The sequence below is a fragment of the Schistocerca serialis genome, chromosome 8 (assembly GCF_023864345.2).
Source record: "Schistocerca serialis cubense isolate TAMUIC-IGC-003099 chromosome 8, iqSchSeri2.2, whole genome shotgun sequence".
In the NCBI taxonomy this organism is placed as follows: Eukaryota; Metazoa; Arthropoda; class Insecta; order Orthoptera; family Acrididae; genus Schistocerca; species Schistocerca serialis.
In genome coordinates this window covers 534,516,292-534,531,820 of record NC_064645.1, presented here as the reverse complement: position 1 = coordinate 534,531,820, position 15,529 = coordinate 534,516,292, and positions in this window count along the sequence as shown.

Genomic DNA, 15,529 nt, shown 5'->3' with positions numbered 1-15,529 from the left:
AATAAATAAATAATTGTAACCTGTTTTTCCACATGCAATTAATCATTTGATGTTGTGATGTTGAATAAAGTATTATTATTATTATTATTCTTTACTTTCTCAGACGTTATGTCTGGTTAAAAATGGAAAGTGACGTGGACCTTGATCAAGCATGACTTCCTTTTAACTGTACGGTATATGTTACATTGCATTTAGGAACTTTCGGGTAATTGAGCATGTATCAATAATTACAGATTTCTGTAGTTGTATATATACGTTTGGATGTACCTGTATTGCGTTGATGTACTGGTGGATATTGTATGGTATGACTCCTGTAGTTGATGGTATAATTGGTATAATGTCAACTCTATCCTGATGCCACATGTCCTTGACTTTCTCAGCCAGTTGGATGTATTTTTCAATTTTTTCTCCTGTTTTCTTCTGTATATTTGTTGTATTGGGTATGGATATTTCAATTAGTTGTGTTAATTTCGTCTTGTTATTGGTGAGTATGATGTCAGGTTTGTTATGTGGTGGTGTTTTATCTGTTATAATGGTTCTGTTCCAGTATAATTTGCATTCATCATTCTCCAGTACATTTTGTGGTGCATACTTGTTTGTGGGAACGTGTTGTTTTATTAGTTTATGTTGTGTGGCAAGTTGTTGATGTATTATTATTGCTACATTGTCATGTCTTCAGGGGTATTCTGTATTTGCTAGTATTGTACATCCGCTTGTGATGTGGACTACCGTTTCTATTTGTTGTTTGCAAAGTCTGCATTTATCTGTTGTGGTATTGGGATCTTTAATAATATGCTTGCTGTAATATCTGGTGTTATTGTTTGATCCTGTACTGCAATCATGAATCCTTCCATCTCACTGTATATATTGCCTTTTCTTAGCCATGTGTTGGATGCGTCTTGATCGATGTGTGGCTGTGTTAGATGATACGGGTGCTTGCCATGTAGTGTTTTCTTTTTCCAATTTACTTTCTTCGTATCTGTTTATGTTATGTGATCTAAAGGGTTGTAGAAGTGGTTATGAAATTGCAATGGTGTAGCCGATGAATTTATGTGAGTGATTGCTTTGTGTATTTTGCTAGTTTCTGCTCGTTCCGTAAAGAATTTTCTTAAATTGTCTACCTGTCCATAATGTAAGTTTTTTATGTCGATAAATCCCCTTCCTTCTTCCTTTCTGCTTAATGTGAATTTTTCTGTTGCTGAATGTATGTGATGTATTCTATATTTGTGGCATTGTGATCATGTAAGTGTATTGAGTGCTTCTAGGTCTGTGTTACTCCATTTCACTACTCCAAATGAGTAGGTCAGTATTGGTATAGCATAAGTATTTATAGCTTTTGTCTTGTTTCTTGCTGTCAATTCTGTTTTCAGTATTTTTTTAGTCTTTGTCTATATTTTTCTTTTAGTTCTTCTTTAATATTTGTTGTATCTATTCCTATTTTTTTGTCTGTATCCTAGATATTTATAGGCACCTGTTTTTTCCATCGCTTCTATGCAGTCGCTGTGGTTATCCAATATGTAATCTTCTTGTTTAGTGTGTTTTCCCTTGACTATGCTATTTTTCTTACATTGTCTGTTCCAAAAGCCATATTTATATCATTGCTGATTACTTCTGTTATCTTTAGTAATTGGTTGAGTTGTTGATTTGTTGCTGCCAGTAGTTTTAGATCATCCATGTATAGCAAATGTGTGATTTTGTGTTGGTATGATCCAGTAATATTGTATCCATAATTTGTATTGTTTAGCATGTTGGATAGTGGGTTCAGAGCAAGGCAGAACCAGAAAGGACTTAATGAGTTTCCTTGGTATATTCCATGCTTAATCTGTATTGGCTGTGATGTGATATTATTTGAATTTGTTTGGATATTAAGTGTGGTTTTCCAATTTTTCATTACTATGTTTAGGAACCGTATCAATTTAGGATCTACTTTGTATGTTTCCAATATTTGTAGTAACCATGAGTAGGGTACACTATCAAAAGCTTTTTGGTAATCAATGTATGCGTAGTGTAGTGACCTTTGTTTAGTTTTAGCTTGATGTGTCACCTCTGCATCTATTATCAGTTGCTCTTTACATCCTCGTGCTCCTTTGCAACAGCCTTTTCGTTCTTCATGTATAATTTTGTTCTGTGTTGTATGTGTCATTAATTTCTGTGTAATGACTGAAGTTAATATTTTGTATATTGTTGGTGGGCATGTTATGGGGCAATATGTTGCTGGGTTTGCTTGACCTTTGGGTTTCAGATAAGTTATTCCATGTGTAAGTGTATCAGGGAATGTGTATGGGTCTGCAATGTACCTGTTAAATAATTTAGTTAGATGTGAATGTGTTGAGGTGAACTTCTTTAGCCAGAAATTTGCTATTTTATCTTTTCCAGGGGCTTTCCAGTTGTGCATGGAATTAATTGCTCGGGTGACTTCATGTTGCAAAATTATCACTTCAGGCATTTGTGGTATCATCTTGTATGTGTCTGTTTCTGCTTGTATCCACCATGCATGTCTGTTATGTTGTACCGGGTTTGACCATATGTTGCTCCAAAAGTGTGTCCATGTCTGTTATGTTTGGTGGATTGTCTATTTTAATGTGCGTGTTATCTATTGTCTGGTAAAATCTCTTTTGGTTTGTGTTGAATGTTGGGTTTTGTTTCCTTCTATTTTCACTTTTTTTGTATCTTCTAAGTCGTTTGGCCAATGCTTGTAATTTCTGCTTCTTTTCATCTAATTGCTCTATCGCTTCTTCTTGTGAGATTTTACCTAACCTTTTTCGTTTTTTGTCTGATATTTCATTTCTTATAAATTGTGTTAGCTGTCCGATGTCTTTTCTCAGTTTTTCTATTCTTATCTGTAGCCTGTGTTGCCATGCTGGTTTTGTGGGTTTTTTATGTGTGTTGGTTGGTTCTGATCTCTGCCTAGTATGTATATTTAGTGTAGTGAGTGCTCCAATATAAACCAGTAGTTGTAACTCTTCCATAGTTGTATTTTCATTTATTTTGTTGTGTATGATTGTGTTGATAGTTGTTATTGTTGTTTCAACTTGTGGGTTATTTGGTGGTCTATGCAAGAATGTTCTAATGTCTGTATTTGTGTCTTTGTATTCTATATATGTCAGCTGAAATTTTTCTTCTATATCTAACATGTGTGTCACTTTGTGTTCTATTTGTGCTTGTTCTGGTGGCTGTCTTTAAGATTTCATTTTCCTCTGATTCTTTAATTGATGTGTGTTGTTCTTTGTTTGTTTGCTCTGGGATGTTTGAGTTCATTACTGTATTTTCTTCTTCTTCTGACTGCACATTATTTTGTTCCAGTATTTGTTGTACTTGTTGTTTGATGTTTTCTAATTCTGACTGGGGTATCCTGTTATTTTTGATTATTACACGGATCTGAACAGCTAGTCATTGTTCTGTTAAAAAATTTAATTCTGGGTATCTGGTAATAAATGTTGTGTATACTTGTGATCTGTATCCAGTTGTGTTGGTTCCTAAGTTTGTTGCTTGGTAATAACAGAACATGAGGTGTCAGTTAATTTCATCTGACCATCTCATCCTCTGTCTTTATTTTCCTTCTAGGGTGGTTGCAGGAAGCATATCCTGCAAAACACCTCTATTTGGATTTAAATCATTTTCCATGTGGCTAGCAGTGTCGTTACCATTGTGGACGGGCATAGGGTTCAAGTGTCGTCCCCGACAATGACAGCGCTTGTCCAAGGCTTCATTAGTTCTGTCCTGAACCAACTAATCACACTAAAAGGGGGGTTAGCCCTATTAGTGGTTTGTTCTTTTCGTCACCTTTTACGACTGGCAGAACATACCGGAGGCCTATTCTTTTCCTGGGCCTTATTATTATTGTTCTTTCTTTTCTCAGACGTTATGTGTGGCCAAAAATAAAAGTGACACAGACCTTGATCAAGAGTGACTTCCTTTTAACTGTACGGTATATGTTACATTGCATTTAGGAACTTTTGGGTAATTGAACATGTATCAATAATTACAGATTTCTGTAGTTGCATATATAAGTTTGGATGTAGCTGTATTGCGTTGATGTACTGGTGGATATTGTGTGGTACGACTCCTGTAGTTGATAGTATAATTGGTATAATGTCAACTTTATCCTGATGCCACATGTCCTTGGACTTTCTCAGCCAGTTGGATGTGTTTTTCAATTTTTTCTCCCGTTTTCTTCTGTATATTTGTTGTATTGGGTATGGATATTTCAATTAGTTGTGTTAATTTCTTCTTGTTATTGGTGAGTATGATGTCAGGTTTGTTATGTGGTGGTGTTTTATCTGTTATAATGGTTCTGTTCCAGTACAATTTGTATTCATCATTCTCCAGTACATTTTATTATTATTATTATTAAGATTATTATTATTATCATATAGTGCCTTGTAAACAGGTTATAAGGTGAATATCAAAAACAGTAAAATAAGGTCAATTGAATGTAGCCAAATTAAATAAGGAACTGGTTAGGAAATTAATTTAGGAAATGAGGCACTAAAACTAGTAAATGAGTTTTGCTATTTGGGTAGCAAAATAAATGATGATATTAGCAGTAAAGTAGACATAAAATGTAGACTACTGATAGCAAGAAAAACTTTTCCTAAAAATGAGAAATGTGTTAATATCAGACATAAATTTAAGTCTTTTCTGGAGTGCAGCCTTATTTGGAAGTGAATCCTGGACAATCAGCAATGTAGACAAATATAAAATAACATCTTTGGGAATATGAAGCTATACAAGAATGCTGAGTAATGGAGTGAGTAAGCAATGAAGAAGTTCTCAGTGGAATTGGGGACAAAAGACCTTTACAGCACAACTTAAGTGTAACCATGGATGTTGCCATAGGTGGTCTCAGTGATACAGGTAGCCATACCGTAGGTGCAACCACAATTGGGGGGGGGGGGGGGGGGGGGTATTGGTAGAGGCTAGACAAATTTGTGGTTCCTGATGAGGGGCAGCAGTCTGGATTATTGACTGATCTGGCCTTGTAACATTAACCAAAACACCCTTGTTGTGCTGTTACTGCCAATGGCTGAAAGCAAGGGGAAACTACAGCCGTAATTTTTCCCGAGGGCATGGAGATGTACTGTATGGTTAAATGATGATGGCATCCTCTTGGGTAAAATATTCCAGAGGTAAAATAGTGCCCCATTCGGATCTCCAGGCGGGGAGCACTCAGGATGATGTTGTTATTAGGAGAAACAAAACTGGCATTCCACAGATCAGAGAAAGTAATGTCACATCCCTTAATTGGACAGGTGGGTTAGGAAATATAAAAAAGGGAAATGTATAGGTTAAAGTTAGATATTGTGGGGGTTAGTGAAGTTTGGTGGCAGGAGGAACAGGACTTCTGGTCAGATGAACATAGGGTTGTAAATATAAAATAAAATAGGGGTAATGTAAAAGTGGGTTTAATAATGAATAAAAAAAATAAGAACTGGATAAGCCAATATGAACAGCATAGTGAACGCATTATTGTGGCCAAGATAGACATGAAGCCCACACTCACCACAGTAATACAAGCTTATATGCCAATTAGCTCTTCAGATGGTGTCGGCAGCTCGTGGTCTAGTGGCTAGCATTGCTGCCTCTGGATCACGGGGACTCGCGTTTGATTCCCGGCCAGGTTGGTGATTTTCTCTGCCCAGGTACTGGGTGTTTGTGTTGTCCTCATCATATCATCATCATTCATGAAAGTGGCGAGATTGGACTGAGTAGAGACTGAGCATTTGTATGGGCACTGATAACTGCGCAATTGATCACCCCACAAACCAAACATCTTCATCATCATCATCATCATCTGCAGGTGATGAAGAAATGTATAATGAGATAAAAGAAATCATTCAGATAGTTTAGGGAGATGAGAATTTAATAGCCATGGGGGACTGGAAGTCAATGGCAGGAAAAGGAAGAGAAAGAGAAATGTTAGGTGAATATGGACTGGGGGAAAGGAATGAATGAGGAAACTGCCTGGTAGAATTTTGCACAGAGCATAATTTAATCATAGCTAACTCTTGGTTTAGGAATCATGAAAGAAGGTTGTATACATGAAAAAGACCTGGGCACACTAGAAGATTTCAGGCTGATTATATAATGGTAAGAAATAAATTTCAGAACCAGATTTTAAATTGTAAGACATTTTCAGGTGCAGGTGAGAACTCTGACCACAATATATTGGTAATGAACTGCAGATTAAAACTGAAGAAACTACAAAAAGGTAGAAGTTCAAGGAGATGGGACCTGGACAAACAGAAAGGACCAGAGGTTGTAGAGAGGGAGCGTTAGGGAACAACTGTCAAGAACAGGGGAAAGGAATGCAGTAGATGAAGAATGGGTGGCCTTGGGAGATGAAGTAGTGAAGGCAGCCGAGGATCAATGGCTGAAAAGATGAGGGCTAGTAGAAATCATTGATGAAAGATGAAAATATAAAAATGCAGTAAATGAAGCAAGGAAAAGGGGATAAAAACATCTGAATTGAATTTGACTGATGAAAGAAGAAAATATAAAAATGCAGTAAATGAAGTGGGTGAAAGGGAATAAAAACATCTGAAAAGTGAGACTGACAGGAAGTGCAGAATCGCTAAGCTGGAATGGCTAGAGGACAAATGTAAGGATTTAGAAGCATATTTCACTAGAGGAAAGACAGATGCTGCCTACAGAAAAATTAAAGAGATCTTTGGAGAAAAGAGACCCACCTGCATGAATATCAAGAGCTCAGATGCAAAACCAGTCTTAAGCAAAGAAGGAAAAGCAGAAAGGTGGAAAGAGTGTGTAGAGGGTCTATACAATGGAGATGTACTTGAGGCCAGTATTGTGGAAATGGAAGAGGACGTAGTTCAAAATGAGATGGGAGACACAATACTGCATGAAGAATTTGACAGAGCACTGAAAGACCTAAGTCAAAACAAGGTCCCAGGTGTAGATACCACTCCATTAGAACTACTGATAGCCTTGGTAGAGCCAGCCATAATAAAATTCTTCCATCTGGTAAGCAAGATGTATAAAACAGGTGAAATACCCTCAGACTTCAAGAAGAATATAATAATTCAAATTCCAAAGGAAGCAGATGCTGAGAGGTGTGAAAATTACTGAACTATCAGTTTAATAAGTCACAATTTCAAAATACTAACACAAAACTCTTTACAGAAGGATGGAAAAACTGGTAGATTTCCTGACCTTGGTAATGATCAGTTTGGATTCCATAGAAATGTAGGAACATGCAAGGCAATACCTGTATTCTTGTTGGGTCTCCAGCCAGAACACATTATCATCTGAACCCAATATTTTGGTGGTCCACCTGGCCACCATCTTCAGCTGAGTAGGCCATCACACTATCTTGCTGGAACTGAAAAGTTATGCTGGGAAAGTTTATGGAGCCACAACAAGGCAATGCTGACTCTGCGACTTCTCATACAAGTTAGGTTAAGGAAAGGTAGACCTATGCTTATAGCATTTGTAGTCTTGGAGAAAGCTTTTGAAATTGTGACTGGAATGCTGTCTTTGAAGACCTGAAGGTAGCAGGGGTAAAATACAGGGAGTGAAATGCAATTTACAATTTGTACAGAAACCAGATGGCAGTTATAAGAGTTGAGGGGCATGAAAGGGAAGCAGTAGTTGAGAAGTGAGAAAGACAGGGTTGTAGCCTATCGCCTATGTTATTCAATCTGTACACTGAGCAAGCAGTAAAGGAAACAAAAGAAAAATTTGGAGTAGTAATTAAAGTCCACAAAGAGAGAAATAAAAACTTCGGGATTTGCTGATGACATTTGAATTCGGTCAAAGACAGCAAAAGACTTGGAAGAGCAGTTGAATGGGATGGACAGAGTCTTGAAAGGAGCATATAAGACGATAAGATGAACATAAACCAAAGTTCCCACATCCTGCGACACCTCACTTTAGTGAATACTAACCCTTATGCAGAGATGGCAGTAGACCTATTGAGTTGGCCATCATGCCGGTGTGGGCGGGGAGGGGTTCCACCTAATTAAAAAAAACATCAACAAAAGCAAAACAAGGATAATGGAAAGTAGTCAAATTAATCAGATGATTCAGAGGGAACTAGATTAGGAAATGAGATACTTAAAATAGTAGATAAGTTTTGCTATTTTTGGCCACCTTTAACTGATATTGGTTGGAGTAGAGAGGATATAAAATGTAGACAGACAGTGGTGAGAAAAGTGTTTCTGAAGAAGAGAAATTTATTAACATTGAGTACAGATTTAAGTGTCAGGAAGTCTTTTCTGAAAGTTTTTGTGTGGAGTGTAGTCATGTATGGAAGAGAAACATGGATGATAAACAGTGATATAGTGACAGAGAGGTTCAGCAATTTCCTTAGTGGTTTGCTTCAGAATTTTATTTGAGAGGCTGTTTATGTCTGTGGAAACTTTATTTTTTAGTTTCTCCATTATTTTTACAATCTCTTGTTCATTTTCAGAATACAGGCACCATTAGTTTCTGGGTGACATTTGTTTAATCTCAAGTAGTTTTCTGCTTGCAGAGAAGCATTATTGTTACCCTTGTGTAAGCTTATGTCAGAAGCTAGTACATTTTTCCACAAAGCACTGTGAACTCCATGGCAGAGGTTACACCCCACTGCATCAGTTAGGACTTTTTCCCATTCCATTCACAGATGGAGTGAAGGAAGAATGATTGCCTGCTGTAATTAGTCCAATCCAGTCATCATGATCCCTAAGCAACCAATATGTAACAGGGGGTTGTAATATATTCCTAGATTTGAAACTTGAAGGTCCATTCTTCCAGCATCTTTATGAGACCCTTCCACCTGTCAAGCAAACCTGTGATCATTCATACTGCCCTTCTTATTATCCTACCCCTATAGGATTCCACAAATGAACAGCTGTCTACCACCTGTTTTGCCTACAACTGAGCCCGTGTGATTTTTCCATTTCATATCCCTACAAATGATTACAATCAGGTATTTATATAAACTGAATTATTCTGGTTGTGACTCTTTCATGTTAGTCATACAATACTACTTTTTTTTCAGTTTGTGACATTTTACATTTCTGGACATTTAAATCAAGTCACCAATCTTTGCATCACTTTGAAATATTATAAATATCTGATTGAATATTTGTGCTTCTTCTTTCAGACAGTGCTTCATTGTAGATAACTGCATCATCTGCAAAAATTCTGAGGTTACCATTAATATTGTCTGCAAGGTCATTAGTACACAACATAGACAGCAAGAGTACCAACACACTTCCCTGGGGTGCACCTACTTGTACATCTGCCAGTGACTCTCCATCTGAGATAATTTGATGTCTCTTCCATACCAAAAAATCTTCAGTCCAATCACAAATTTTGCTTGATACCCCACACAGTTGCACTTTTGGTAATAAGTATGGATGTGGTATTGAGTCAAAGGTTTTTTTGGAAATCAAGGAATACTGTGTCACCTGACTGCTGTGATCCATGGCTTTCAGTACCTTATGTTATGTGAGAAAAGACAAAACTGAGGTTCACTTGAACTGTGTTTTTGGAATCTGTGGTGGTTGCGATGAAGGTGGTCATCTTTTCAAGATACTTCATTGGATTTTTAGACATGTATTTTATACAATAACAGAGTTTAGCTATACCACATGCTCTTCCCATTTTATGTATCCTTTCTTCTAAAGTAGCATTTTAAAACAAAAAAGACATTTTTAACCTTCTCTATTTGGCCAGCACTTTTTTCATAAATTTTGGTGCATTTTTAATGTGTTCTAAAAAATTTTTCTGCAGAAATTATTAAGCTAGTCCTGCTGGCTATTTCTTCTAAAACATTAATTTGTATTACAGCAGATGTCACATTTTCAGAAAGTTTACTGAAGTCACCTGCAAATGCAAGACAGTTTATTCCAATAGTTTTGTTTCCTCCAGTTTATTCCAGTATCTTAATTTCCTCTTTCCAACCTTATTGGTGAAATTTTGTATTCATTCTGTTTTTTATGCCAACTATTTTTTCTAGAACACAATTAAAAAGAATTGGGGACAGGCTATCACCTCATTGTACACCTGTGTTGTTCTTGAAGGACTGAGATATTTTTCCAATAAATTTCATTTTAGATACACTGTCTGTAGTGTTTCATAAATTAGATTTACTAATTTAGACTTTCCACAAAATTTTCAGATTATTTTATCTGTAGTTTCTGTCAACAACCGTAACTAAAATATCTTTTGAGTTCAGTATTCTGTGGTTAACAGTTTACTACAGTTTAAAAATTTGTTCAGAGTGTGATCTGCCATCCATAAAATGTCTTTCAGATTCAGTTAAATGATCATTCATTATTTTATGTATTCTATTTAGTTGAATCTTGAAAATATTTTATATGTAACTGGTAGTTCTCCTGGTATTTTTTTCCTTCTGTTCTCCAAATTTCTTCAGAGTTAATTTTAGCTCATGTTTTATTTTTTGGTAGAGACCATTTCAAAAGTTCTGCTTGCCATTTCATTTATGAAAAAGGCATTTGGGGTTTGGTATCCTTCCAGTCTGCCCTTAAATGTCTGATAAAAATCATGAGTAATATATATTTTTTAAGATTTCTCAATTTATGCAAGTTCCCTCTTTTCAGAATCTCTTTTAGTTCTTCTGATTATGCTTGCTGCGTCCTTTCTTTGCTATTGATATTCATCAGAGTGTTCAATTTTCTGTGAGAATTTCCACTTTTCCCATTTTTTAGATTCAGAATGGTATGACAGAATTGTCTTCCAGAATGTGCAAATGTAGATAAGTGGTTTCCACAGGGATTTCAGTATTATGTATGTCAGATGCCCTTTAACACTACAGAGAAAATATATGCAGGGAAGATATTGTAAGCTGTACATTCTCCTTTTGAACACTACTGATTCAATCCAATGAAAAAATAAAAATGATGTTTTCAAACAATACATTTCAAATTTATTTGTGGAATCTCAGGCAGATAATTGCCAGGTTGCCTTCCTCTACAGACTGATAAGTAAAAACACTAGTACCAATTCTCTAGCATCACAGTGAATGCAGCAAGGTCATATGTACAGCACATAAGATGCTATAAATAGTATGTGACAGATGCCAGAGAAATTGAGAAACTGCCTGGTCCTCTCTTGTGTACAAAGAATGGGGGAAGTTGTTAATTTAGATTGCAGCTGACTGGTAACTGGCAAGGACACTGCACCCAGGAATAAACAACCAAATACAAGTCAGTTATACTTACTTGTGTGAAAATTGCACACACAACCAACAGACATTACTTTCAAAAATAAAATTCTAAAGAAACTACAGAATTCATTAGTTCATTAAAAAGTAACAATTCTGCTGGCTGTGATAGCTTTTCCAGGAGAATATTTAAATCTTGTGCTGACTTGGTATGATTAGCCTTAAACTATCAATGTAATCAGCCAGTTACTCAAGGCATATTTCCGAGAGGTGTTTTTTTTTTTTTTTTAAAAAAAATCTGCCTTCTTATTCGTCTGATGTTACGTGCCATGAATACTTCTCCTGTGGTAGCCTCCTCATCTAATATTAGTCCTTGCACCCAACTTCCTCAATTATTTGTGGTATATATTACAATCTCTGTCCCCCCATCCCAACCCTTTTACATTTCCCTCTACAGCACAGTTCTCTCAAGTCCCTTATTCCTTGATGTCTTAACACATGTCCCATCATCCTGTCCCCTCTTATCAATGTTTTTTTCATGTTCCTCTCCTCGCTGATTCTGCGGAGAACCACCTCATTTCTTATAAGTCCACATAATTTTCCAATTACTTCCACAGTATTACATCTCAAATGCTTTGATTGTCTTCTTTTCCATTCTTCCACAGTCCATGATTCATTACAATACAATGTGGTGCTCCAAATGTACATTCTCAAAAATCTCTTCTTCAAATTATGGCCAATGTTTGTTATTAGTAGATTTCTTTGTGTAAAGAAAGCCCTCATTGTTCGTGATAGTCTGCTTCTTATATCCTTCTTGCATCATCTGTCATGCATAATTTAGCTATCAAGGTAGCATAATTTTTAACTTCGTCTACTTCATGCTCCTCAATTTTGAGGTCAAGACAGTCTTAAATATGTTGTAGTATCATGCACCTACAAAACTCAAGAAGAGCAAACCACCTCTAATTTCAGACCTATGTCACTTCTTCCAGTCTTTTCAAAAGTGAGAAAGTAGCCTATGATAGAATACAGGCAAATTTAAATGAGTAATACTTATTAACACCCCTTAGTTTGGCATTTGCAAAGTTGTTATCCACACAGAAAGCAATACGGAATCTCAAAAATGCAGTGCTAGCAAAGCTAAACAAGAAAAATTGTCCCATTGATGTAGTCTGTACCTTGCCAAAGCCTTCGATTGTGTGGATCACAGAATCCTACCTAACAAACTGAAGTGTTGTGGGATTAATGGTGTCCTTTGTGCATGGATGAATACCTCCACAACAGAAAGCAGAGGGTCTCATTAACAGAGTGTATCTCAGTCCTGAAAATAACATCAAAATATTGGAACATAGCATGTGGGATGCCACAGCATTGTAGAGGGGCAACTCTTATTTTTGGCCTCTGTAAATGATGTTTCAGTGACTTCAAAGGGCAGTTAAAAAACTATATTGTTTGTTGCTGACACAAGCATACTAACTAAGGGACCCCAGTCAGTCCTAGCAGACACAGCTCAAATGATATTTAGATAGGCCTACAAGTGACTCACAGCTAACAGTTTCTGTCTTAGTCTCACACTCATATTGTGCAATTTCAAAAGCAATGATGACCTTCTAGCACCAGAAGCAAACATTAACTATCATATTTTGAAAGTACAGCAGTGTGCAAAATTCGTTGTTGTCCAGCTGAATAACACACTAAAATGGAGTCAGCACAACGATAAACTAATAAAGAAGCTCAGTTCAATGCGTTATGCTCTTAGTTATTATGTTGACCTACACACAGGAATGTTGGCTTACTCTGCACGTCTTCGCTATTGTTATCTTATGGACTTACCTACTGAGGTAATGCACCTATAGTGAATAAAGTGCTTGTGCATCAGAAGTGAACAGTAAGGACATTGTGTAAAGTAGATACCATACACTTGCTGAATCCTTTTTAAGGATCTTGGGAATTTTTATACTCATTTCTCAATATATTTACTCCTTAATGGTACTTGTTACTGACAATAAAAATCAGTTTCAGCTGAACTGTGATATATACAATCATGATAAAAGACACGAAATTAGTTCTCATGCAGAATTTGCCTCCTTGTCCAGGGTATAGAACAGAATTATGTACTCTGGTGGTTTGACATTCAGTGAGTTCCCATCTGACATAAAGAAAGAAATTCAGCATCCCGACAATCAGATGGCTCCAACAGACCAGGCACCTCTCGTGATGAAGCAGCTGTGACATATACTGGGTGGTTATACTTAAACTTCCCCTATTTAATAAGTTATAACATGGAAACTAATTATCATACAGGTACCAAACTTGGTAGCATTAATGTCCAAAGCATGGAGTGCATGATTTCCATGCATCACAGCACCACTATCCAGTTCCAACTATGGCCACCAGGTGCCATGATCAGTCATAATCTCACACACCTGACCAGTCACAGTGCACTTGTTGATGTATCAACATGAGCTTGGACAAAAGGAGCAGGGCATTATTGGTAAAGTTGTTATCAAGAAAAGAGTAATGCTGCAGCTGTACTTCGAGAATATTGCTGACTGAAAGGGTTACAGAAGGGTCCTCTTTCTCCACCTGCTGTGCGGAGCATGATGAAGTAGTTCGAATCAGCTGGAGAACTGAGTGTTGCTCCAGGAAGAGACTGATGAGTGGTTGCACCACAGGTGGTTGATGAAATTGCTGTTGCTATGGCAGACAACGCTGCATGCAATTCCCGATCGTCAGGCAGTGTGTGTGCTGTGTCGCAACAGTTGACATCCCGTAGTCCACTGTATGGAAGGCGCTTCAAACCATTCTCAAATGGTATCTGTACTAAATGCATATCGTATAGTGGCTTGTACCACAGGACACAAAACGATGTGTTGACTTTGCTCTCCACTTTCTCACAAGGACTGAAGTTGATGAGGGCTGGCACTGGACCATCCTATGGACAGATGGAGCTCATTTTTCTCTGACGGGTGAGGTGAACACACAGAATTGCCATTTGTGGGATCTTCACCACCAGTCACTGTGCATGAAGTTCCTCTGTATGGTAAATGTGTCAGCATATGGTGTGGCTTCACAGCTACATTCATCATTGGCCCATTCTTTTTTGAACAATTTGGCACTCAAGGACCAAAGATGTGCAGTGTGACTGGCCAGCGTTACTGTGATATGATTCACCAGCATGTCATACCTGCCCTACAGCAGAGAGATGTTTTGAACTCAGTAGTTTTAATGCAACATGGGGGCCCACCGCACAACGCTCATAAAGTTCACCTGCTTCTCTGAAACACATCTGGAAATGATCAAATTATCAGCCAACCATTTCCAAATGCTGGCTCAGTACAGTCATCTGATCTCACTCCTTGTGATTTCTGGTTGTGGAGCTACCTGAAAGACAGGGTTTACCAGGGGAACATTCACACAAGTGCTGATCTGAAGCACAGCATATTAAGAGAAGTGGACATTGTACCTACAGACATGCTTCATTTTGCTGTGCAGAATGCACTCCTGGGCTTGTAGACTTATCTGCATACTGATGGTTGCAATATTAAGCTCCTTTTGTAGTAGTAATGGTACCAGTATGTTTTGGTATGAGGTACCACAGCAGTACATTAAAAGTGTTTCAATTGAATTGAATTCTGCATTATTTACCTTCCCCATGTTCTTGACATTAATGGTATTAAGTTCGGTACTAATACAGTAATTAGTTTCCATGTTATAATGTGTTAAATAAGGGAAGTTTAATTATTGCTCTTCCCCATGTCCTTGACATTAATGCTACCAAGTTTGGTACTATACGGTAATTAGTTTCCATGTTATAACATGTTAAAGAGGGGAAGTTTAAGTATAACCATACCTAACACAGTGTAGGGAAATTGTATGCATTCGAAACAATTTCCAGTGATCTTGGACTGGATAAATACAAGTACTGTATGGCTATGAAGAGAATCTCATAACATTCTTCCTGAAAAATAGTGGCAAGTCCAGGTGTCAATGATGGAAGTGGATAGCAATCATGCACCCTTCTTTGCAAAGTAGATCAGAAAGACTCAATAATATTAAGATCTGGTGACTGGTGGCTATGTAAGATGTGGCAATTCACCATCATACTCACAAAACCAGTCTTGGATGATGCAAGCTGAGTGAGCAAGAGCCCTGTCGTCTTGAAACACTGAATCACCATTGGGTAACAAACACCGGACCATGGGATGGACCTGATCAGCCCAAGTTGTCACGTAATCTTTGGCAGTAATGTGACCCTGCAGGGCAAGCTTGGGGCTCATGGAATACCATGATATGGCTGCCCAAATTATCAGCAAAACCCATCTTGTTTCACTCTTGGTACGTAAACTCAAAACTCGGCCAGAAGCTGGAAACACTATGAAACAAAACTCATCTAAC